This window comes from Grampus griseus (genome assembly GCF_964374135.1).
Source record: "Grampus griseus genome assembly, chromosome: 3".
NCBI lineage: Eukaryota > Metazoa > Chordata > Mammalia > Artiodactyla > Delphinidae > Grampus > Grampus griseus.
In genome coordinates, this window is record NC_139019.1 from 13,717,845 (window position 1) to 13,744,297 (window position 26,453).

The 26,453-nt window shown below is 39.1% G+C and overlaps 1 pseudogene across 1 annotated transcript; it reads right to left on the reverse strand.

The window, feature by feature from the left end:
• Window positions 1-671: 671 nt before the first annotated feature.
• LOC309820958 (small ribosomal subunit protein eS17-like) lies at window positions 672-26,453 on the reverse strand (annotated as a pseudogene). Its single transcript has 2 exons — window positions 26,392-26,453; window positions 672-1,124 (listed from the first exon to the last, which is right to left on the reverse strand). The product of its transcript is annotated as a small ribosomal subunit protein eS17-like (transcript).

Here is a 26,453-nt window from a genome sequence, read left to right on the forward strand (position 1 = left end):
TTTGTCAAGACTATCCTTCTAATATCCATCCTTCTGAGTGCTATAATTTTAGCCCTTACTGACTTATTCAATATTAGACTAACCTCTAGGAATAACAATAAACTGTCCAGCATTTAGAACAACAAAGAGAGTAGAAACACATTTTGTGATATAATTCTCCTTAACTTAGTTTCTGTTAGTCTTATTAAGAAAAATAGTCTTGGATTTAAAGTTTCTATCATTTGTCCAGGTCTAGAATGATGTTTTCTAAAAACATTTTAATACAGTCGATTAAGTCACTTTCTTCTGTGCCAGTCAAAGTCCCAGAGAGACTATGATGATGACCTCAGTTTGGGAATGATGGCAACCACCATTGAAGAGAGGAAATTAGTTTATACTTGAATGGGATCCTTTTTTTTTCAAGTACAAAATTAGTACTCTCTCCCCCTTAGCACAAAATGTACTTGCTAGGATAGATTCAAGCTTCCTTTACTCAGCATTCCATCTGGCTTAATCTCAGCTGAAGGGGAGAATCACAAAGCAGATGTCAGTCATGGTCTGACCTCTTGGTTTAGAAGGCGGGGTGGGCAATAGCTTCTACTTCTCCACTGGCTTCTCCCTCCAGACATAATCTCCATTTATCCCGTTGCTTTAAGAACATGAGTTCCATTTCTTTTGTTGCTGTTGTCTGAGGCTTACTGAAAATATTACAGCACAGCAGAAAGATTCAAATGACTCCACGTGGTGTTTTGAAATTCATCCCTTCTGTAGGCTGAGTGACTGGCAGGTTGGACAGACTGCCAAAGACCAAGAGCTTCAGCATTTCCTTAGTGTCAGGATCTACTTCAGTGATTTCCTGATCCCGGGCTGAGACCTCAGGCACGTAATTATCTCTCCTCTCCCTCGCCTCCTCCTGCAGCTTGATGGAGATACGTCTCACTGGACCACTCTGAATCCGCTTCATCAGATGTGTGACATAGCCTGCGATCTTGTTGTGGAGCTTCTTGCTGGGAATGATGGCGATCTCCTCTCACATGTGCTTGTTGGTGTGCAAGTCGTTGCCCAGGCGCGTGTAGTACTTCTCAATGATGACCCGGGCCGCCTTCTTCACGGTTTTGGTGCGGACGTGGCCTGTGTTGGCGGTCCTTGGTAAAAGAGGTTCATTTCTTTATTAGATGACAGACTTTAGGTCTCTGAAGTATTTTTCAGAGAAGAATTTTTGCTTTTCAAGAACAGCTACACAAAATAATCTTGAGCCAAAGTATTCTTTCTTTAGATTTCTACCAGAAGGGGAATAGAACTACAAAGTTTTATTTTCAAAATTCTCATGTTCAAGTCAATAAATATTTAAAGTCTATAAAGCACTGTACTAATGAGAAGACAGGGATTGGAAGAGTTGGTAAGATCAAACTGAAAAATGAAGACAAACAAAACGCCATATTTCTGCCTTCCAGTTGCTGATATCTTGTTGAAGAGATGAGGACATGTCCTAATAATCTGGTACAAACTGAGTTGTACCAAGTGATGCAAAGGAAGCTCAGACTCATTGGGGGTGGTAGGGATGTGATTATTGGGGAAAGCCTTTTGAGTGTTGACCATTGAGTTGAAGCTCCAAGGTCTTCAACAAAGTGGAAGAGCGTTACAGACCTAAGAAGGAACTTGCACCAAGTCCCAGCAGCTTGAGGGCTCAGATCCCATTCTAGGAAAAAGGCTACAATGAGGGATGTACAGAGGGTGTGATGGGATGAGGTGGGAGATAAAACTGTAAAATGATGGAATGCCTTACTTATTTTTTGTAATTTTTTGGTCATTATTGGAAGTACATATACATATATTCCCTTTCCAGAATGTGTCGTCCCACCATAACACTATCCAGAATCCAGAAAATGATGCTAAACAGTTCATGTGTTTCCCCTTGACAACACTTCATCCTGTAATGCGTCCATCTCAGGGGGTCCCAAGCCAGTCTCCCCTCTTTAGCTTCTGGTACCTTTTCTCTTCACCATGGCTTTCTAGATCAGAGACCAGCAAACATTTTCTAGAAAAGGCCAGATGGTAAATATCTTAAGTTTCACAGGTCAAACATTCTTTTTTACAGCTACTCAATGCTGCTGTTAAAGAATGAAAGCACCCATAGACAATAGGTAAATGAATGGTGTGGCTGTGTTCTGATAAAACTTTATTTCAAAAGCAAGTGGCAGGCCAGATTTGGACCACTGGTTATAGTTTATGGACCCCTGTTCTAGGACTATCAACTCCTTTGTCTTCTCCAAAGGATCTTAGTTGTTCCTACTCTCTGTCTTCAGTCAAGACTGCTAGTTATTTGAAATCATCGGATTTCCAGTCTTGGTGAATCTGGGGTAGGACCTGATTTTGGAGGCAATGTTAAAAAGGATAGTCTTTTCTTGTCTGAACTTCAAGATGAAGGATCTAGAAGACAAAACTTTTAGCACAACTCTAGGGTGTTACTGTGCTTGAAGTGTCTCTCTTTTTTCTAGTTTTGCCAAAGACATCTTTCTGCTAATTTAGCTCATTTGGGCCAGGGCTTGAGAAGGGAACTAGGTGTGTAATATATTCCAAGAAAGAGGTCAGCCAGAAGTGGAAAGATGGGAGATGAAGAAAAATACCATTTTGCTATATTTGTAATCCCCAAACCTAGTTTTTGAGTGACCACTATTTGTCAATCCACTAATTTTCCTTTAATTTAACTATTGTAACACGGGATCCAAAAAAATGAAGCATTTCAGCTTAACGTATACACAGTGGAAAAATCCATTGGAGATTGTTCATCAGGAGAATAAGTGTTCAGAATTTTTTATAGAAAATATAATTCTGATAACAGTGTACAGTATAGAAGAACCAGTGGGCTTTAGTTAAAAAGTCTCAGTGGTTGCCAAGGGTTGGAGGGAGGGATGGATGAATAGGCAAAACTAGGATTTATTTATTTTTATTTTTATTTTTTGCGGTACATGGGCCTCTCACTACTGTGGCCTCTCCCGCTGCGGAGCACAGGCTCCGGACACGTAGGCTCAGCGGCCATGGCTCATGGGCTCAGCCACTCCGCGGGATGTGGGATCCTCCCGGACCGGAGCACGAACTCGCGTCCCCTGCATCGGCAGGCGGACTCTCAACCACTGCGCCACCAGGAAAGCCCCAAAACTAGGATTTTTAAGGCAGTGAAACTGTTCTGTATGGTATTATAATGGTGGATACATCTGATACATTAGTTCAAACCCATAGAATGTGCAATACCAAGAGTGAACCCTAATGTAAACTATGAATTTTGGGTGATTATGGTGCATCAATGTATGTCCATCAATTGTAACAAAAGTACCACTCTGATGCAGAATTTGATAAAGAGGGGAGACTATACTTGTGTGAGGGCAGAAGGTATATGAGAAATCTCTCTACCTCCACTCAATTTTGCAGTGAACCTGAAACTGCTCTAAAAATTAAATTCTACTTTAAAAGAAGTCTCTGACAAGGAATAATCCCAGATTTAACTAGTGAGATGGCATACATAGGTGCCATTTATGGCCCTCGAAGACACCCTTAGTAAGCACACAAAGACAAAATTTCCAAAGGGCAGAGTAGGGTTGGAAGAGATGCAAGGCATTTGCCTTAAGACTGTGATCTAGACAGAGTGCCGCTCTGTCAGTCAAGCAGTATGCAGATTGTACTTTCCAAAATGACTGCAACAAAAGCTCCCATCCCACATTTCTTCTTCCTGTGTGATGCTGTAACTCCTCTTACAGAAGTGTAGGGGCTTTGTTTCTCCCCTTGAATCTGACAACAGCAGAACTGATGCTATGGAACTTCCGAGGTTAGGACATGAAAGTCTATATGGATTTCACCTGGAGCTCCTGAGACATTGTTCTGGAACTTAGTCACCATGCTATGAGGAAGTGGCAAGACCACACGGAGGTCAGGTCTAACTTTCTGGCTAAAGCTCCTTTTGAGGTCCCAGCCAGTAGCCAGCATCAACCTCCTGACATGTGACTAGGTGAGTCACAAGGTGACTCTAGCCCCAAACACCATCTGCTGCAATAGCGTGAGAAACCCCACCCCCAAGCAAACACTGCCTAACTGAACCTAGTCAACGCCCAGAACAATGAGAGAAAATAATAAAGCAATTTTTGTCGCTTTGATGTGAATCTTTACACAGCAATAGATAACCAAATAAGTACAAGGGGTACAAAAAGAGAGGCCCAAGCTGGGTAGTTGCTGCTGTTTAATAAATCAGTAGAAAATAATAGTTAATAATATCATGTCTAGTTCTTATGTTCACTTTTTAATATTTCGATCAAGTGGCCCAAGATTCCTTTTAAGGACCACTATATTCCCCATCTTTCCTAAGAGTGCTAACAGGACTGACAAGATCTGGCTTCTCAGATGCAAATGGTCTACATGAGCCAGAAGCCTGGGAACATACACATCATGCTCAAACGACTATCCATGTATTTAATTTAAAAATAAAAAAACATTGCTCATCACTCCATAGGTACTAGGCTGATACATTCAAGTCACAAGATATCAAACCCTAGAGATACAATGTCTTTTTTAATTTTGCAAAAATTGCCTTTTTATCCTTAACGCATTAATTCATCCTTTACTTTTTTTTTTATCTTGCTTATGCAGTAGCATATCTCCTGGGATCACTGCAAATCTTGATAAGGCCCTGTGGCATGTACTTTAACCTAATTATAGAAGCAACTCCAATGGCCTCTCATTCACTTGGATGCGAAGAGATGCATGACTTAACAGGGTCACATTCTTGGGCTAATTCCACTCTTCAGTCAGCCAAGAGGCAGCTGCTTGAGCATGTCCAAGGATGTAGAATGTGGCCACTCCTGCTTCCATGCCAACACCCACCCCCTTCATTCTCTACAAACAAAATTCTCTCCCACTTAAGGGCAAAGGATAATATCACCTCTCTGGCTTCTAGCTGCCCATTTCTTCCTCTAATTTGTATAACCACATTCCTCACTTCTTCTCTCCATGACCTGAGATAATGTGTCTTTTCTACTTCAAGTCAAAATCTTCATCTTTTTTCTGAAGTCTACCATTTCCCATATCTTTTTTTTTTTTTTTTTTTTGCGGTACGCGGGCCTCTCACTGTTGTGGCCTCTCCCGTTGCGGAGCACAGGCTCCGGACGCACAGTCTCAGAGGCAATGGCTCACCGGCCCAGCCGCTCCACGGCATGTGAGATCTTCCTGGACCGGGGCACGAACCCGTGTCCCCCGCATCGGCAGGCGGACTCTCAACCACTGCGCCACCAGGGAAGCCCCACTTCCCATCTTCTCAGAGGCTTTCTCCATAAATAATACTCTCTTTTCTGTATCTTCAACCTCTTCCTCTTTCCTGACACTTGACCCTCTGCCTATAAATTTTCCCATTCTAAAGATTAACTCTTCCTTGTCCTTGTATCTCTTTAGATACCTCCTTATCTTCCTTTTCAACCAAATTTTTTGAAAATGTTGTCAATATTTGATTTCCCTTGCTCAAATCCTATTCATTCTTTGTTCTAGCATCATCTCAATATTGCCTACATCATTTGAATGGTTGGGGTCACCAATGATTTTCGGAAATTATTCCAAGACTTATTGACTTGCTCTTTGTAAATCTTTAGAGATTCTCAACCATTTCATCCTTTGGAAATAACCTATCTTCCCTGTTTTCCACATCACTCTCTCCTAATTTGACTTGACTTCCCTCTCTTCCTTCCCTCCCTCCTTCCTTCCTTATTTTGTCTTTTCTCTCTCAACAATATATAGGGTCTTGTATTAGTCAGCTCAGGCTGCCATAGCAAAATGTTATAGATTGGGTCACTTATAACAGAAATTTATTTTCTCAAAGTTCTGGAGACTAGCAGTCCCAGATCAGGGTGCCAGCCAATTCAGTTCCTGGTGAAGTTTCTTTTCCTGTCTTGCATATGGCCACCTTCTCGCTATATTCTCACATGGAGTTTCCTCTGTGCATGCACAGAGAGTAAACAAGAGATCTCTCTCTCCTCCTCTTATAAGACCAACAGTCTATGGAATTCGGGCCCCACCCTTAACTCTTTTAACCTTAATTTCCTCCTAAAGGTCTTATCTCCAAATACCTCACATTGAAACTTAGAGCTTCAACAAATGAATTTGGAGAAGGGCCATAATTTAGTCCATAGCAGGTATAGTTTGTCACATAAAAACTAGGCAGAGGCACACAGTTCCACGTTTGCTTGCAGATTGGGCACCTCTCTCTTTCCCCTCTGATGTCCTTAGTGAGTTGTTGGCATTTAGTTTCACACCTGTTACTTCAGAATCCCAAGATGGTTGCTACATCCTCAGAGGTTTTCCTTGAGAAGCTGAAACCAGGCAAACCTATGAGCCAAGTTCCTTTTTTTAGGAGCAAGAAAATAATAGTGGCCCTCAGACTCCCTTTATTTCTTCCTAACCAGAACTGTCTCACATGCATATCAATGGCAAGGGGGATTTCCACAATTGATTTAGTCTAATCAACATCCACTTTCCCTGGGATAAGGGAGGGGTGATTCTACAGCACACAGGGTTCTGTCAGTCATGCAGGCAGAAGGACATGGCTGACTTCTATCTTTCTGACTGCCCTCTCTCAGCCTCCTTCTTAAAAGCCTCTTACTTCAACTGGCCCCTTATATTTCAGTCTCCAGGATTCTTTACTTGGACTAATATTCTCTCTATACTCTTTTCCCAGGTAACCTCATTTATGCCCACTGTTTGCATTACGCCTTAAACATTATAGACCCCCAAATCACTTTCTCTAGTCTAGATATCTTCTATTGGCTAAGCTTATATATATATCTAAAGGTCTTCCTGGCATTTCTACCAGGATTTTTCGCAGACATCTTGAAGTCAACATGTTGAAAAGTGAAACTCGTTTCCGTTTCCAATGCCACACATTCTCCATCTCTTTGGTACTCTCTCTGTTGTTTAGTGGAAACGTCTCATAACGATTTACCCAAGCAAACAAACCACTATTATCTTAGGTGCCTTCCACTCCCTTACCTACCACATCCATTTAGTTACCAATATCTCACAAATCTCTGCACTTTTTTTCATCCCTACTACCACGCCTTCCTCCTTTAGCTTCATTTCCTACTATTTCCTTTCTGTCATATTACAGTATTTATCAATCTAGGACCTGCTTCTAATAATGCACACCTTTGTTTGCATATCTTTCATGACTGCCAAAATTTAAGGGACAAGAGGGCATTTTTACATTCTTCTTTTACATTCTTTTTTTTTTAACATCTTTATTGGAGTAAAATTGCCTTACAATGGTATGTTAGTTTCTGTTTTATAACAAAGTGAATCAGCTATACATATACACATATCCCCATATCTCTTCCCTCTTGCCTCTTTTACATTCTTGTACTCATTGCAACCTGGTACGTGGTAAGCCCTCATGAAACTAAGTTCAATTCAGCGACCGAAACTCATATATATAGAAATGATAATGCAATGTCCTTGCACTGGGCTTTCTTGCTCTTCTCAGCATAAGACACTTGAGGGAAGAATCTTTGTTGTTCCCTTCCTTTGTAACTTTCTAAAATACTGAGTGCAGTGCTTTTTACTACTGATGACAAACACATTCAAAAATATCAATAGATTAACTCCAGAAAACAAAGCGATATGCTCTATAGTTGTGGATGGACATGGCATTGATATATTTTTCCATGTTGTATGCAGTACTTTCCTGTCTGCATTACACATGGACTCCCTGGAGTTGGTCACCATCAGAGTGTGTAATTCTGTAAAATGGAATCTTGGCTCAGATCAGGTCTGTGGTGTCTTCTGGATCTCAGGTCTTGTGATTCCATGATTATAAGATTACTGAGAGAAGCAAGTTCATTTTGATGTAAATAAGCCCATGAACTGGGGAAGGAAGAGTGCTGTCCCTGATGATGTTCTGCAGTAACCGTTTGGCTCAAAAAAAAATGAAAATAGTTTATTTTTGACACTAGGGGATAAATCTTAATCTTTGAAGTTCTCAAAGGTATGATTTTCTTTTTGGAAAACACTATTTAAGAACATCAATACACCCCTTTGAATTTGGGTCAAAATTTGATGACATAGCATTAATGGTTATGTCAGAACTACTGGATCAAATCATAGGTATTGAGATAGTCTTTCTTCAATGAAATTTTATCAGTGTAATAGCTATTTCCAGAATACACCCCCATAATTAAAACTAAGATAGGATATGGGATTAAAATACCAAAAACAATTGATCATATTGAAATGGAGCAGGACCCTATGGCCCTTGGCCCCATGTCTTCAGCCTGCCTTTTGTCTGTGGAAAAAGTTTAGCCAAAGAACAAGTTTAATCAGAAAATGATTAAATGAGAAAATGCAGAAACAAAAGATAACAAGAAGACTAAATAATAATAGTTTAGTCATTAAGCAGAGTCAAGGACCTTTAGTTCCTCCTCAAGGGCTATAGATAATATTCTGAGCCCTATCCTGTGAGCTGTCTTATAGATACTGAGACCCCCACCGGGTGGAAGAAGTTAACTACATGAGGACCAGGCTGTAGACATGACATAAGCTGCCACAGTTCTGAGAACTGGCCTCAAAGAAATGGGAACAAACTGACCCTGGAACTAAAGACTAACTGTATTTAAAACAATCAAGATGATGCTGATCAGACCACCACATGACCAATCTCATAATGACTGTCAGAGCTGACTGCTGTTTCTGCATGTAGCCCCCTTCCTCTGTCCATAAAAGCTCTTGCCCCCTGATTGTCAGTGTGGGGCTGAGTAAACCTTTGGACAGGCATCTGCCCTCCTCATCCCCCTCCACACACTGCTGGCGTCTGCAATAAAGCAAGCTTTCCTTTCCACCAACCCGGCCTCTTTATTGGCTTTCGAGCGGTGAGCTCAATTTAGGTTACAATATCACATTTAAACTTATTTTGACTAAGTTGAGTGAAATTTGCTTTCCTTCTAAGAACACGTGATTTTCAATTAAATTATTAGAAATAAAAAATAAATTAGTTATCCTCTCTAAGTTCTTATTTTCATTCCATTATTGACCTCCTCCTTGCTTTGAAAGTTTTGCACTTGAGGGCTTCCCTGGTGGCACAGTGGTTAAGAATCCACCTGCCAATGCAGAGGACACGGGTTCGAGCCCAGGTCCGGGAAGATCCCACATGCCTCGGAGCAACTAAGCCCATGCACCACAACTACTGAGCCTGCACTTTAGAGCCCGCAAGCCGCAATTACTGAGCCGAAGTGCCACAATTGCTGAAGCCCGCGCACCTAGAGCCTGTGCTCTGCAACAAGAGAAGCCACCGCAACGAGAAGCCGGCGCACCACAACGAAGAGTAGCCCCGCTCGCCGCAACTAGAGAAAGCCCGCATGCAGCAATGAAGACCCAATGCAGCCAAAAATAAATAAATTAAATAAATAAATTTTTTAAAAAAAGAAAGTTTTGCACTTGAAATTACCCTCTTTACTCATAAATTTATCTCATCTTTCTGAAAGTATGAGAAGCAATACACTTTATTTATACAGTGTTTTACCATCTGCAATGTCCTTTTCGATCTATTTAACTACATCTAAACCACACGTTAATCTCATGAAGCAGACAAACCAGATATAATTTCACAGATGAGGAAACTGTCACCTTTACCCAAGATCACATGATTAGAAAGTGATAAAACCAAGAGAAGACTCAATATCGTTTGATATTTAGTCTACTGCTCTTTACAACTTGGCAACCATTCCAAACTCAAAAAATATATCTTCTTCTGCCTTTTATAAAACAGCATTAAGATTGCACTGAGATGCACAGAGTATAAAATTGCTTGTATACTTTTGACCTTTTCTTTCTTCTTGCCATTTCAGTTTTGAAATAGCAAACCTTGGGAAGGTATCTCAGGTTTATACAGTGAAAACTTTACTTCTCAGGACTTGGGAAATTCAGTCAACATTGCTGAAATAGAAAAAAAAAACATATTCTTCATGGAATATTCATAAGACAAATGTATTTTTAAAACTTGCAAAGCTGGCTGAGCTACAACCTCACAAGTGATATTTCAAAACATGTTAGAGGTCTTCTGCTTGTGGCCATAACAAAGTAACTTGTACCAGACTAATCCTCTCACCAGAGACAACTATAAAACTGAACAAAATATAGGAAATGATTATTTTTAGATGTTAGACTATAGGCAACACAGATCTCTGATCCCCAAGGGGAGCAGGGGAGCCTTAAGGTCACAATTATACAAGCTTCTACCTGGAGGCATTCTGCAAATGGTAGGGTGGGGGTGGGGCAGGGAGCCCCAGCAGGGTGCAGATGTCTCACTGGGCAGAGAAGGCAGATGTCATAGCTCTGGGCTGCAAGGGTGGCTGGAAATTGTGGGGCAGGAATGAAGAGAAGGGAGTCATACAGAAATGAAGTTCCAGAATTCTGCACGTGGTTCCCCTTACTCTTTGGTGCAATACAAAAGTGTGTATGCATAACGCAGAATCCATAAGGCAGGGTAAAAAAAGCTATCAAATAAAGAAAAATTACTGGGGAAGTTTGAGTTGAAAAACTATTAGAACTCATCTAGTCTGGGAGACAATTGAGTACTGACCAGAGTGGAGACAACTCATTAAATATCCCTGACATTCAATGGAGATGCAGGGAAGGTCATGCTAATCTAGTTCCACAGTAAAACTACTCTGAAGTGTCCCTAACAAAGCGTAAAAATTATCCATAAATAAGTTCAGCTTAAGTAAATGAATTACCTATCTGCTGGAACAAAATTCAATATTCTATTAAGGAAGAATGTAAAAGCCAGCTCTTTAGCAACATAGCATCCATAGTATCCAGTATATAACAAAACATTACTAAACATTGTGAAGAAGAAGCAAAATGTGGTGCAGAACCAAAAGAAAAGTCAGTCAATATAAATGTAAATTGTTTATTTTTAGCAAAATGAGATAGATCTCAAAAAACTTTGATTGTTTTGAAGTATGATAGCTGTTTTGGAAAAAACTTTTTCCAAAATAGATAAAGGCACAAAGAGAAAAAATTTTAAAGGAGTCAGAAAGAAAAAACATAAAAAGAGCAACCACTAACCTCATTAGAAACAATGTATGCCAGACTGCATTAGACTGACATCTTTAAAGTACTGAAAGGAAAAACTAAACCTAAAATCTTGTAAATATCCTCCAAACATGAAGGAAAAATAAAGACATCTTTAGGCATACAAATACAGAAAGAATCTGTCATCATCAGGCAAGCACTACAAGATATATTAAGAGAATTTCTTCAGACTAAACGAAAAATGTTTCCAGATGGAAATTCAGTCTACACAAAGAATGGAGAGTTCCAAAAAAAGTAAATATGTAAATAAATATAAATTATTTTCTCTTGTGGCTTAATTCCAGAGAAAAATGGAAGTATGCTGTTACAAGTATACTTGTATACAGTATGTATATATATATATATATATATATATATATATATATATATATATATATATATATCAGTAAAGAATGAATATTGTAAACTGAAGAGCAACCAATTTAAAGGAGAAAGAAAAGAGAAGAGGCATAGCTGAAAAACCAGTAGAGGACATAAAATGGTATCTTTAAAAATATTTAATCCAAAAGCATGCAAGAAAGGAAGAAAAAAAGAAAAAAGATCTAATGGGACAAAAACATAGTGAATACAAGATGGCATATTTAAACACAATCAATTATTTGGTAATTGCATCAAATAACACTAGACTCTAATTAAAAGGAAAGGATTATCAGACTGAATTTTTAAAAAAAACAATATGCTGTTTATAAGAGAGAAAAGGATGGAAGAAGGTATACCTCTTAAATATTCAGATAAATGTTGGGCTGGCTATATTACTATCAAATAAGGCTTCAGGACAAAATAATATTTTTAGAGGTAAAGAGGGACATTCTATAATAAAAACGTGGTCAACAAGAAGACATTAAAATCATAAATGTGTATACACCTAATCACAGAAATTCAAAATACAAGAAGAAAGAAACTAATGGAACAGAATGGAGAAATAGGAAATTCCGCAGCTAAAGTTTTAGATATCAATACTCTTTCCTCAATGATAGAATAAGTATACAAAATGCTCTGTGTAGATACAGAAGACTTGAACAGCACTATCAATAACTTAACTAACACAATACACATTTTTTCCCAAGTGATCATGGAGAATTCATTGATATAGACCATATGCCATGTCACAAAACAAATTACAAAAAAATTTAAAGAACTGAAATTTTGAAGGGTACATTCTCTGACAACAAAGAAATTAAATTAAAAATGATTGAAAAATAGATGTCAGAAAATTCCCAAATATTTGGAAATTAAGAAATCTTTGTCTTAACCCCTTGCTCAAAGAAGAAATTAGAACATATTCTTAAGTGAATGACAATAAAAATATCACTATCAAAATTTGTGGGATGTAGTGTTTGGGGAAAATTATATATCTCTACTTGCCTATATGGAAAAGAGGAAAGGATTAAAATCAACAGTTACTGCTTTCACCTTAGGAATCTAGGGAATGAAGTCTAAACCCAAAATAAGCAGAAGGAAGGAAACAGTACTGGTAAGAGTGGATATCAGTGAAGTAGAAAACTGATAAATAAAGAAAATCATGAAATCAAAATTTGGTTCCTTGAAATGATAACAAAATTGATAACACCCAACCTTAACTGATTAAGATAAAGACAGAGAAGGCACAAATTATCAATACCAAGAAAGAAAGAAAGAACATCAGTAATGATCCATAGACATTAAAGGAATAATAAAGTTTATGAATCATGTTATATCAATAAATTCAACAATTTAGATTAAAGGGCAAATTCCTTGAAAGACACAAATTACCAAAACTGGTGTAAGAGGAAACAGAAAATCTAAGTAGCCCTACAATAATTAAAGACATGTATTTGTATTCAAAAACCTTCCCAAAGTAAACTCCAGATAATTTCATTCATGAATTCTACCAAACAATTAAGGAAAAAATAATATCAATTTTACAAAATGTATTAAAGTTCAAAACATGGTTTTGTCTTTATTCTTTGATTTTAAGAGTAGCTCACTAGGTTTAGAGATTGGCCCAATCTCTAAATGATATGACAATCATGAAAATCTTAAAAACTGTGTTGAGGAAATAGATAAAACTAAATGAGAACAAGAATCTAATTCAAAACACTGATATTTGTCATTCTTTCCTAAGCTAGGCAGGAAGCTGAGGAGGCTAAGTGAGAGTTCAGATAGGTTTTACCACGCCCTGTCACAGGTATCCTATACTGAGTTGAAACTATATGATCCTAGTATCCTGCCTCATTTTTCTCTTCTCTTTCATATGAGTCATTTAAATTTGCTGTATCTTCTCTCTTCTCCCATTCCCAGCAAAGAAGCCGCTATCCCAGCCTGGATGTGGAGAGAGGCCAGGGAAGCTTCTACGAAGACGTGATACCTATGCTGAGCCCAGAAGGGTGCACATGTGTTGTATGCAGAGGAAGCAGCCAAAGAAGCCAGGAAAGCAGCATGGCCAAAGGCACAGAAACGAGAAAGCTTGCATTTAAAGAACTATAAGAGGCTCCTCCATATTGGACCAAAGAGAAATGCAGAGGTGGGGGAAAGGGGTAGAGGGGTCAGGGTAGATCACAGATCACATCCGAATGTGGCATCCTCCTGAGGAATTTATCTTCAAAAACAGGAAGTTACTGAAGGATTGCAAACATGATCAAATTTGCAATGTGCAAAGGATACTCTGATCATGCATTTGAGGGAGGGTGGACCTGTTCATCAGATATCACAGTAGTTTAGTGCAAGACGATGAGGTCCTGATCAAAATTAGAGACAGTGGAGAACAGAGAAAGGGATACATATGGATACAGGGTCAGAGTCCATAGGACACAGTGACTGATCCAACATCAGTGGTGAGGAAGAGGAAGGAGTCTAGCTGATTCTAAGGTTTCCTGCTCAGATGGCTGTGTGGATAGTATGTCCTTCACTAAGATGAGGTCCCACTAGGGGACTAGGGAGTTACTATGCTTGCAGTTGTGAATTGATGAGGTATGAGGTGAAATGTGAGGTCTGATAGGCATTTGTATATATCCTGCACTCAGGAGAGAGGACTACAGACTGATATTTGGGTTTCATCAGCACATGAAATGAATGTGCAACCAAGGTATATATAAAATGAGAAAAAAAGATATATGTGGCTGATGTAGCCATGTGAATAGAAGACATCTCCACGATATAGAAAGGGAACATTACATAAGTAGTGTCAGAGGGGATTTTCATGTTATATTTATAAATATATCATTTCTATGTAAGCTAGAAACTTTCCTTGTTCCAGATCTAAGTTGTACATTCCTAACTCTGAGAGTGATTTCAAGGATGACATCTTTTACCCCTAAAGGAAGCTACTGGAACAACAATAGAAAAGCTAACAGTAGGTGATTATCTCTTGATTATAAAATATTAGGGAAAAAACATTCAACATATATGTACTAATGATGGAGACACCATATGTTCAGCAAGAGTCAATTCTCCTCTAGCCTATAAACTGTACAATAAACTCCATCTCCGCTACAAATGTCACGACAAACACCTCCTCCTTCTGGTCTTCTACTGTCACAGCAATACCCCACAAAGCTCTGTAAAGCTGTAATGCAATCTTTTTTTTTTTTTTTTTTTTTTTTTTTTTTTAACATCTTTATTGGGGTATAATTGCTTTACAATAGTGTGTTAGTTTCTGCTTTATGACAAAGTGAATCAGCTATAATATACATATATCCCCATATCTCTTGCCTCTTGCATCTCCCTCCCTCCAACCCTCCCTATACCACCCCTCTAGGTGGTCACGAAGCACCGAGCTGATCTCCCTGTGCTATGCGGCTGCTTCCCACTAGCGATCTATTTTACATTTGGTAGTGTATATATGTCCATGCCACTCTCTCACTTTGTCCCAGCTTGCCCATCCCTCTCCCCATGTCAAGTCCATTCTCTAGTAGGTCTTCGTTTTCATTCCCATCTTGCCCCTAGGTTCTTCATGACCTTTTTTTTTTTTTTTTTTTAGATTCCATATATATGTGTTAGCATACGGTATTTGTTTTTCTCTTTCTGACTTACTTCACTCTATATGACAGACTCTAGGTCCATCCACCTCACGACAAATAATTCAATTTCGTTTCTTTTTATGGCTGAGTAATATTCCTGGTATATATGTGCCACATCTTCTTTATCCATTCACTTGTCAATGGACACTTAGGTTACTTCCATGTCCTGGCTACTGTAAATAGAGCTGCAATGAATATTGTGGTACACGACTCTTTTTGAATTATGGTTTTCTCAGGGTATATGCCCAGTACTGGGATTGCTGGGTTGTATGGTAGTCCTATTTTTAGTTTTTTAAGGAACCTCCATACTGTTCTCCATAGTGGCTGTATCAATTTACATTCCCACCAACAGTGCAAGACGGTTCCCTTTCCTCCACACCCTCTCCAACATTTATTGTTTGTAGATTTTTTGATAATGGCCATTCTGACAGGTGTGAGATGATATCTCATTGTAGTTTTGATTTGCATTTCTCTAATGATTAATGATGTTGAGCATTCTTTCATGTGTTTGTAGGCAATCTGTATATCTTCTTTGGAGAAATGTCTATTTAGGTCGTCTGCCCATTTTTGGATTGGGTTGGTTGTTTCTTTAATATTGAGCTTCATGAGCTGTTTATATATTTTGGATATTAATCCTTTGTCCGTTGATTCGTTTGCAAATATTTTCTCCCATTCTGAGGGTTGTCTTTTGGCCTTGTTTATGGTTTCCTTTGCTGTGCAAAAGCTTTGAAGTTTAATTAGGTCCCATTTGTTTATTTTTGGTTTTATTTCCATTACTATAGGAGGTGGATCAAAAAAGATCTTGTTGTGATTTATGTCAAAGAGTGTTCTTCCTATGTTTTCCTCTAAGAGTTTTATAGTGTCTGCTCTTACATTTAGGTCTCGAATCCATTTTGAGTTTATCTTTGTGTACGGTGTTAGGGAGTGTTCTAATTTCATTCTTTTACATGTAGCTGTCCAGTTTTCCCAGCAACATTTGTTGAAGAGACTGTCTTTTCTCTATTGTATATCCTTGCCTCATTTGTCATAGATTAGTTGACCATAGGTGCATGGGTTTATCTCTGGGCTTTCTATCCTATTCCATTGATCTATGTTTCTGTTTCTGTGCCAGTACCATACTATCTTGATTACTCTAGCTTTGTAATATAGTCTGAAATTAGGGAGCCTGATTCCTCCAGCTCCGAATTTCTTTCTCAAGATTGCTTTGGCTATTCAAGGTCTTTTGTGTTTCCATACAAATTGTGAAATTTTTTGTTCTAGTTCTGTGAAAAATGTCAGTGGTACTTTAATAGGGATTACATTGAATCTGTAGATTGCTTTGGGTAGTATACTCATTTTCACAATGTTGATTCTTCCAATCCAAGAACATGGTATATATCTCCATCTCTTGGTATCATCTTTGATTTCTTTCATCAGTGTCTTATATTTTTCTGCATACAGGTCTTTTGTCTCCAGGTAGGTTTATCCCTAGGTATTTTATTCTTTGTTGCAATGGTAAATGGGAGTGTTTTCTTAATTTCATTTTCAGATTTTTCATCATTAGTGTATAGGAAAGCAAGAGATTTCTCTGCATTAATTTTGTATCCTGCAACTTTACCAAATTCATTGATTAGCCCTAGTAGTTTTCTGGTTGCATCTTTAAGATTCTCTATGTATAGTATCATTTCATCTGCAAACAGTGACATCTTTACTTCTTGTTTTCTGATTCGGATTCCTTTTACTTATTTTTCTTCTCTGACTGCTGTGGCTAAAATTTCCAAAACAATGTTGAATAATAGTGGTGAGAGTGGGCAACCTTGTCTTGTTCCTGATCTTAGTGGAAATGGTTTCAGTTTTTCACCATTGAGGATGATGTTGGCTGTGGGTTTGTCATATATGGCCTTTATTATGTTGAGGTACGTTCCTTCATGCCTACTTTCTGGAGGGTTTTTATCATAAATGGGTGTTGAATTTTGTCAAAAGCTTTTTCTGCATCTATTGAGATGATCATATGGTTTTTATTCTTCAATTTTTTAATATAGTGTATCACATTGATTGATTTGCATATATTGAAGAATCCTTGCATTCCTGGGATAAACCCCACTTGATCACAGTGTATGATCCTTTCAATGTGCTGTTGGATTCTGTTTGCTAGCATTTTGTTGAGGAGTTTTGCATCTATGTTCATCAGTGATATTGGCCTGTAGTTTTCTTTCTCTGTGACATCTTTCTCTGGTTTTGGTATCAGGGTTATGGTGGCCTCATAGAATGAGTTTGGGAGTGTTCCTCCCTCTGCTATCTTTTGGAAGAGTTTGAGAAGGATAGCTGTTAGCTCATCTCTAAATGTTTGATAGAATTTGCCTGTGAAGCCATCTAGTCCTGTGCTTTTGTTTGTTGGAAGATTTTTCATCCCAGTTTCAATTTCAGTGCTTGTGATTGGTCTGTTCATATTTTCCATTTCTTTCTGGTTCAGTCTTGGCAGGTTGTGCTCTTCTAAAAATTTGTCCATTTCTTCCAGGTTGTCCATTTTATTGGCATAGAGTTGCTTGCAGTAATCTCTCATGATCCTTTGTATTTCTGCAGTGTCAGTTGTTACTTCTCCTTTTTCATTTCTAATTCTATTGATTTGAGTCTTCTCCCTTTTTTTCTTGATGAGTCTGGCTAATGGTTTATCAATTTTGTTTATCTTCTCAAAGAATTGCTTTTAGTTTTATTGATCTTTGCTATTGTCTCCTTCATTTCTTTTTCATTTATTTCTGCTCTGATCTTTATGGTTTCTTTCCTTCTGCCAAATTTGGGGGTTTTTTGTTCTTCTTTCTCTAATTGCTTTAGGTGTAAGGTTAGGTTGTTTATTTGAGATGTTTCTTGTTTCTTAAGATAGGATTGTATTGCTATAAACTTCCTTCTTAGATCTGCTTTTGTTGCATCCCATAGGTTTGGGGTCGTGTGTTTTCATTGTCATTTGTTTCTAGCTATTTTTTTATTTCCTCTTGATTTTTTCAGTGATCTTTTGGTTATTAAGTAGTGTATTGTTTAGCCTCCATGTGTTTGTATTTTTTACAGATTTTTTTCCTGTAATTGATATCTAGTCTCATAGGATTGTAGTCAGAAAAGATACTTGATATGATTTCAATTTTGTTAAATTTACCAAGGTTTGATTTGTGACCTAAGATATGGTCTATCCTGGAGAATGTTCCATGAGCACTTGAGAAGAAAGTGTATTCTGTTGTTTTTGTATGGAATTACCTATAACTATCAATTAAGTCCATCTTGTTTAATGTGTCATTTAAAGCTTCTGTTTCCTTATTTATTTTCATTCTGGGTGATCTCTCCGTTGGTGAAAGTGGGGTGTTAAAGTCCCTTACTATGAATGTGTTACTGTCGATTTCCCCTTTTATGGCTGTTAGTATGTGCCTTATGTATTGAAGTGCTCCTATGTTGGGTGCATAAATATTTATAATTTTTATATATTCTTCTTGGATTGATCCCTTGATCATTATGCAGTGTCTTTCTTTTCTGTTTTAACACTCTTTGTTTTAAAGTCTATTTTGTGTGATATGAGAATTGCTACTCCAGCTTTCTTTTGATTTCCATTTGCATGGAATATCTTTTTCCATTCCCTCACTTTCAGTCTGTATGTGTCCCTAGGTCTCAAGTGGGTCTCTTGTAGATAGCATATATACGTGTTTTGTGTTTGTACCCATCCAGCCAGTCTATGTCTTTTGGTGGGAGCATTTAATCCATTTACATTTAAGGTAATTATCTATATGTATGTTTCTATTCCCATTTTCTTAATTGTTTTGGGTTTGTTTTTGTAGGTTTTTTCCTTCTCTTGTGTTTCCTGCCTAGAGAAGTTCCTTTAGCATTTGTTGTAAAGCTGGTTTGGTGGTGCTGAATTCTCTTAGCTTTTGCTTGTCTGTAAAGGTTTTAATTTCTCTCTCAAATCTGAATGAGATCCTTGCTGGGTAGAGTAATCTTGGTTGTATGGTTTTCCCTTTCATCACTTTAAATATGTCCTGCCACTCCCTTCTGGCTTGCAGAGTTTCTGCTGAAAGTTCAGCTGTTAACCTTATGGGAGTTCCCTTCTATGTTATTTGTTCTTTCCCTTGCTGCTTTTAATATTTTTTCTTTGTATTTAATTTTTGACAGTTTGATTAATACATGTCTTGGCATGTTTCTCCTTGCATGTATCGTGTATGGGACTCTCTGTGATTCCTGGACTTGACTAACTATTTCCTTTCCCATATTAGGGAAATTTTCAACTATAATCGCTTCAAATATTTTCTCAGTCCCTTTCTTTTTCTCTTCTTCTTCTGGAACCCCTGTAAGTCGAATGTTGGTGTGTTTAATGGTGTCCCAGAGGTCTCTGAGACTGTCCTCAGTTCTTTTCATTCTTTTTTCTTTATTCTGCTCTGCCATAGTTATTTCCACTATTTTATCTTCCAGATCACTTGTCAGTTCTTCTGCCTTAGGTATTCTGCTATTGATCCCTTCTAGAGAATTTTTTATTTCAGTTATTGTGTTGTTCATCATTGTTTGTTTGCTCTTTAGTTCTTCTAGGTCCTTGTTAAATGTTTCTTGTATTTTCTCCATTCTATTTCCAAGATTTTGGATCATCTTTACTATCATTATTCTGAATTCTTTTTCAGGTAGACTGCCTATTTCCTCTTCATTTGTTAGGTCTGGTGGGTTTTTATGTTGTTCCTGCATCTGCTGTGTGTTTCTCTGTCTTCTCGTTTTGCTTAACATACTGTGTTTGGGGTCTCCTTTCCACAGGCTGCAGATTCGTAGTTCCCGTTGTTTTTGGTGTCTGCCCGTAGTGGCTAAGGTTGGTTCGGTGGGTTGTGTAGGCTTCCTGGTGGAGGGGACTAGTGTCTGTGTTCTGGTGGATGAGGCCGGATTTTGGCTTTCTGGTGGACAGGTCCGCACCTGGTGGGGTGTTTTGGGGTGTCTGTGAACTTATTATAATTGTAGGCAGCCTCTTTGCTAATGGGTGGAGTTGTGTTCCTGTCTTGTTAGTTGTTTGGCATAAGGTGTCCAGCACTGTAGCTTGCTGGTCGTTGAGTGGAGCTGGGTCTTGGTGTTGAGATGGAGATCTCTCAGAGATTTTTGCCATTTGATATTATGTGGAGCTTTGAGGTCTCTGTTGTACCAGTTTTCTGAACTTGGCTCTCCCACCTCAGAGGCACAGCTCTGATGCCCGGCTGGAGCACCAAAACCCTGTTATCCACACAGCTCAGAATAAAAGGGAGAAAGAAAGAAAGAAAGAAAGAAAGAAAGAAAGAAAGAAAGAAAGAAAGAAAGAAAGAAAGAAAGAAAGAAAGAAAGAAAGAAAGAAAGAAAGAAAGAAAGAAAGAAAGAAAGAAAGAAAGAAAGGAAGAAAGGAAGGAAGGAAGGAAGGAAGGAAGGAAGGAAGGAAAGAAGGAAGGAAGAAGGAAAATGAAATGAAATGAAATAAAGTTATTAAAATAAAAAATAATTATTTTTAAAAAATGTTTAATGTAATATAAAAAGAAAGAAAGAAAGAAAGAAGAGAGCAACCAAACCAAAAACCAAATCCACCGATGATAATAAGCACTAAAAACTACATTAAAAAAAAAAAGAAGAAATGGACAGACAGAACCTTAGGACAAATGGTAAAAGCAAAGCTATACAGACAAAAGCACACAAAGAAGTGTACACATACACATTCACAAAAAGAGGAAAAGGGAAAAATACACATATATCGTTGCTCCCAAAATCCACCTCCTCAATTTGTGATGATTCGTTTTCTATTCAGGTATTCCACAGATGCAGGGTACATCAAGTTTACTGTGGAGATTTAATCCGCTGCTCCTGAGGCTGCTGGGAGAGATTTCCCTTTCTCTTCTTTGTTTGCACAGCTCCCGGGGCTCAACTTTGGATTTGGCCCCGTGTCGGTTGCGGGAGGGCGTCTGTTCTTCACTTAGACAGGACGGGGTTAAAGGAGCCGCTGATTCGGGGGCTCTGGCTCACTCAGGCCGGGGGGAGGGAGGGGCACGGAGGGCAGGGCGAGCCTGCGGCGGCAGAGACCAGCGTGACGTTGCACCAGCCTGAGGCGCGCCGTGCGTTCTCCCGGAGGAGTTGTCCCTGGATCCCGGGACCCTGGCAGTGGCCGGCTGCACAGGCTCCGCGGAAGGGGTGTGTGGATAGTGACCTGTGCTAGCACACAGTCTTCTTGGTGGCGGCAGCAGCAGCCTTAGCGTCTCGTGCCCGTCTCTGGGGTCCGCGCTGATAGCCGCAGCTCGCGCCAGTCTCTGGAGCTCCTTTAGGCGGTGCCCTGAACCCCCTCTCCTGGTGCACCCAAAACAATGACCACTTGCCTCTTCGGCAGGTCCAGACTATTTCCCGGACCCCCTCCCAGCTAGGCGTGGTGCATAACCCCCTGCAGGCTGTGTTCACTCCACCAACCCAAGTCCTCTCCCTGCGCTCTGACTGAAGCCCGAGCCTCAGCTCCCAGCCCTGCGCGCCCCGGCAGGTGAGCAGACAAGCCTCTCGGGCTGGTAAGTGCCGGTCGGCACCGATCCTCTGTGCGGGAATCTCTTCGCTTTGCCCTCTGCATCCCTGTTGCTGTGCTCTCCTCCATGGCTCTGAAGCTTCCCCCCTCCACCACCCGCAGTCTCCGCCCGTGAAGGGGCTTCCTAGTGTGTGGAAACCTTTCCTCCTTCACAGCTCCCTCGCACTGGTGTAGGTCTCATCCCTGTTCTTTGTCTCTTGTTTTTTCATTTTTCTTTTGCCCTACCCAGGTACGTGGGGAGTTTCTTGCCTTTTGGGAGGTCTGAGGTCTTCTGCCAACGTTCAGTGGGTGTTCTGTAGGAGATGTTTCACGTGTAGATGTAGTTCTGGTGTATCTGTGGGAAGGAAGGTGATCTGCACGTCTTACTCTTCCGCCATCTTGAAGCTCCCCCCCTGTAATGCAGTCTTATAGCCACTCTTCAACAAGACACCATCAGTAACTTGATAGTATAGTCAGAGTGAGATTTACTGTGAAGGTATTGACATTTAGCCTTGTGTTCATTTGGATGTACAGTTTTCTAGTATTTGCAAAGGTAATTTATTTTTATATTCTTTTTCTCAAAGAGGTCTCCCAAATTACATGAGCTGTGGCACACCTGTACCACCCCCGGGTAAGGAGTATAATTCAAATGTTATAGACAATAGATTAGTAAGATTAATCTAATGTTTTTTCATTCATTAAGTTAAATTAATATATTTGAGAACTGGTTTTCACACTCAACTCTTCTGACTTTAGGGTCCATGACCTTCTAACTACAACTGGAGTTCTCCACCCTGTCTGTACACTTGAATTGCCCAATGGACATCCAGGGTTGAGAATTACTGCCTTATACTCCTTTTGTTAACATTTCTTATAGTTAAATACAGATTAACAATTTGAAAAAAATACATTCTCAAGGAAATTTCCCAAAAGGCAAAATAGTGGAACAAAGAAATGAAATCTTTGCATTTATTTTTCAAGTAAACAGTTCGCTGATGATTCAACTGTGCTTTTTGTTAATGAGTGTTATGAACATTTAATCATACAAAGATAAGTTGTTTCTTCTTATCTGGAAAAATTCTAATATGGCAAACAGACTATATTTGTTCTGCAATCAGTTATTGATATTTTTTCCTACTTGGAATACATAATTAAATATCTAGTAACTCTCTGTTTTCTAATCTACGTAAGTTTGAATCAATTTTTTTTCTTGCGGTACGCGGGCCTCTCGCTGTCATGACCTCTCCTGCTGCGGAGTGCAGGCTCTGGACGTGCAGGCTCAGCGGCCATGGCTCACGGGCCTAGCTGCTCCGTGGCATGTGGGATCTTCCCGGACTGGGGCACGAACCCGTGTCCCCTGAATCGGCAGGCAGACTCTCAACCACTGCGCCACCAGGGAAGCCCTGAATCAAATTATTTTTATTCAGGTTTTATTCAGTTGCCCTTTGAGCTTTCCATCAAGGACCACCGTCCCCACTGGCATCTTCACTTCACCGATGCATTGTCTCTTGCTCTGCATTCTAGGTATGGAGCAGAAAAGCATTTCCCTCAACAGTTGAGCTTTTATTAGCTTCCATTGCCTAATTCAAGCATTAACTTTGCTTATAAAAGCTACTTTTTCAACCTGTCTTTTCAACAGTTAACTTCCATTTCTAATAAGGACTAGAGAAACAAGAGCAATTATATGTGAGAGAAATTATTTGCATAGTTCCAAATCCCCCTGGTTCCCTTGGACAAACAGTCTGCTCTTGTTTTGTAACTCCCTTTATCCATTTATGGTGGCACTTCTTACCTTCCATAAATGATTATTTTTCTCCTTTTAGGCAATTCAGAGAACCTGTGATGTAATGAGTAGAGTAACTGACTAAAAGACTTAGATTCTGATCCAACTGAAGTGCTGTGTAAAATTGGCAGAGGTGATTAAACTCTCTGAAACTCAGTTTTTAAAATAACTGTGAAGTTCGAATATAAATATGACTTCAGTCTAACTCACAGAGTTGGTCAATAGACAAATGTGATATTTGTATCATCTTTTATTTGACAGGAAGATATTTGCTCTTTGACTGCAAAATCTTTGACTGAATGCATGCAAATTTAGAAAGCTGTACTATGAAGTATACTCCAAATGAACAATTTATCCACCTAAGCTTTTCACCTGAGTGTGGTAAACCACAAGAGGCCACATGTCTTTCTTCACTAATTGGAAAATATTATAGATATTCAATATTTCCTTTCACTTAGAAATGTCTCCTAGGAAGATATGTATTACCATATTTTGAGAATATGAAGTGTTTGAATGGTTTAAAATCTGATTGGCTTTCAGTAATTCAAGGGCCACTATTGATTGTTACACATGAGTATCTGTAAAATTAATTCCTTGTACAACATTATTTCTCAAAGTAACTTAAGCCAGTATCTCCAAATATGTGATGGTAAAGATCACAGCAAGGGCTAAATGTTCACATTGATACTCACTTGAGTCATTGAATGGGACAGGAAACACAGACATTGTTGAGTAGACTAAACCTCTCATTTGACAGATACTGAAACAGATTAAGTGGTTCTGTCAAGCAGCCGTTTTATTATAGAATTGGAATTAGAACCCTTAAATCAAAGTGTAGGGCTCTTTTAACTACTCCATACTAACTATGGAGATATTCCCCTGAATGTTCTCACTAAAACAGCAAATATTTAAAATTGCAGGGGTTAGGGAAAGAATATGTTTAAAAAGTAAGAAGGCAAAGTATTTCGATTTTTATCAACACTTCAACAAAGGTTTCCATTTTATAGTTTGATATCATAGGAGAGATGTTTCATTGATATACTACCTGAGTTCTTGGTTCCAGCATGGGTTTTCCTCGTAGACTATCAAAGCCTATAGTTAAAACATATTTAATTTAGTTGCTCACTCATATTTGCAGCACTGGTCTTAAGTTGAGATTTAATTCTAGAAAGCATTATACTAAATTAATCTCATTGGAGTTCATTTTATTATTCTTATGTAGCAAATTTCAAAAAATTCACTTAAAAAAAGAAAGAGCGGAACAATTTCATATAAACTTTTCCCAGTGGATCAATCACTTTGAAATCCACTAAACAGCCTAATGAGACAAACATTTTCCCTTGTTCAGGGCCAGCATTTAGGTGCACATTTTCAAAGTAATGATTACCAGGATGTTAGCAGTGTTAAATATTATCAGTTCTGCAAAATTGTATGTGGGGTATTCTGGACGTTTTTAATCTGGACAAAATGTAAAGCAGGGGAAATCACCTAGAAAATTTAGCAAACATAGTCTTGGCTTTGCCGTTGGAGTGGGAGAGAAGACACTTTACACTGTTGCTTATACTACAGCTGTTCCCAAATTCTTGTGTGGCAATTGCAAAGAGGAATGCTTTCTTCATAAATGTGTAAATCCAAGGTTATGGCCTTTTCTTTAAGAAGTAGGCTTCATTCCAGTTGTTCACTCTTAAGAGGGGATTGCAGGAGCTGGATGAATACTTCCATACCTAAATAGAAATTGTGTTTTCTGATAAAGAAAAGAGTTCCCAAACATCACGATGGTAAAAGGGCCTGATGCTGCTTGAGCCCCAGCTCTATCATTGATGCCGGAGAATCCCTCTACCCTCTCTGGGACTCGGTTTCTTCTTGACAAGAAGATATGATGATCCCTATGACCCATTCTGTGCCAACTTTGAATCCTCCCAAGTGTCCAACTTCATTGTTCAAAGCAGGCTGCTTCTTCACCAGAGACTAAGATTATACCAGAAGTCAATGTTTTATTTTGTTAAATTCAGTGCTACAACCCTTTCTCTGTGAATGAATGAATGAATAGAATATAAATAATGACACATATAGGAGACAAGGGAATTAGAAGGCTGCATATGTGGTCATTCATTGTAGAGTGGCTAATAACCTCAATTACTACAAGGTGTGTCAGATGCAAAGGAGTGAACAAAGAGCATGTTTTCTAAAAAAAAAAAAAAAAAAAGCCCATTTGAAGTAAATTATTTTTGTGAGGTATATGGTTTGCTGCTCTCTTTCTGTTTCATATACACAGAAAGAGCATATTATACTCTCACATAAAATCTGCTCAGAAAACAAAAGTGTGACAGGAGGAGTTCACTTTCTGCAGTAGGATGCATCTAGTGAAACATTCCATCCAGTTTTTAGAAACAAATCATCCATTGCAATCACTATGCTGTAGTCTAGAAAGAACAGAGCACCAGGAGATGGGAAAACCTGGATCTGTACCCCCCGAAGGAAGGGGTCATATTTTCTTGGTTTACTTTACCTTCCTAGAACTTAGCTTGGTGCATGAAACATAGAGAGTACTCAAAATGAGGACTTCTGCTACAAACTCTGCTGCCTCCTAGGTAAGTGTCCTGGTCCAGGACACTTTTGGAAACAGAAGTTGAGGCAGAGCTGTGTGCTACGGCTTCCTTGGGAGCTTCCACCACAAGGCAGTAGGAATAAGGGAGAAACAATGAGAAACAAATTGAAGGTGGTACGTATGCTGCAGAGACAGCTAGTTCCCAGCACAGGATGCCATCCAAATATGCCATGTAGAAACCCTGAGCCTCAGATCCATCCACCAGAGGAGAGGAATTTATTTTTTCAGCTCCTACTTGTGTCCTATCCCTCACTTTACCCGCGGCAACAATGACTGTCCCACACGTGAGCGGCGTGACCTGGCTGTGCTGGGCAACTGCTGGAGCAGCCATATTGCGTTGCCTACAGTACAGCGCCTCATCTGAGCCCAGGGATGATGGGAGGAAGCAGGACCACGGCTAAGCCAAGCTGACCTTCGACGCAGGGGCAGCTCTTCCTTCAGAGGCATCATGGAGGCCATGCCCAAGGCCAGCAT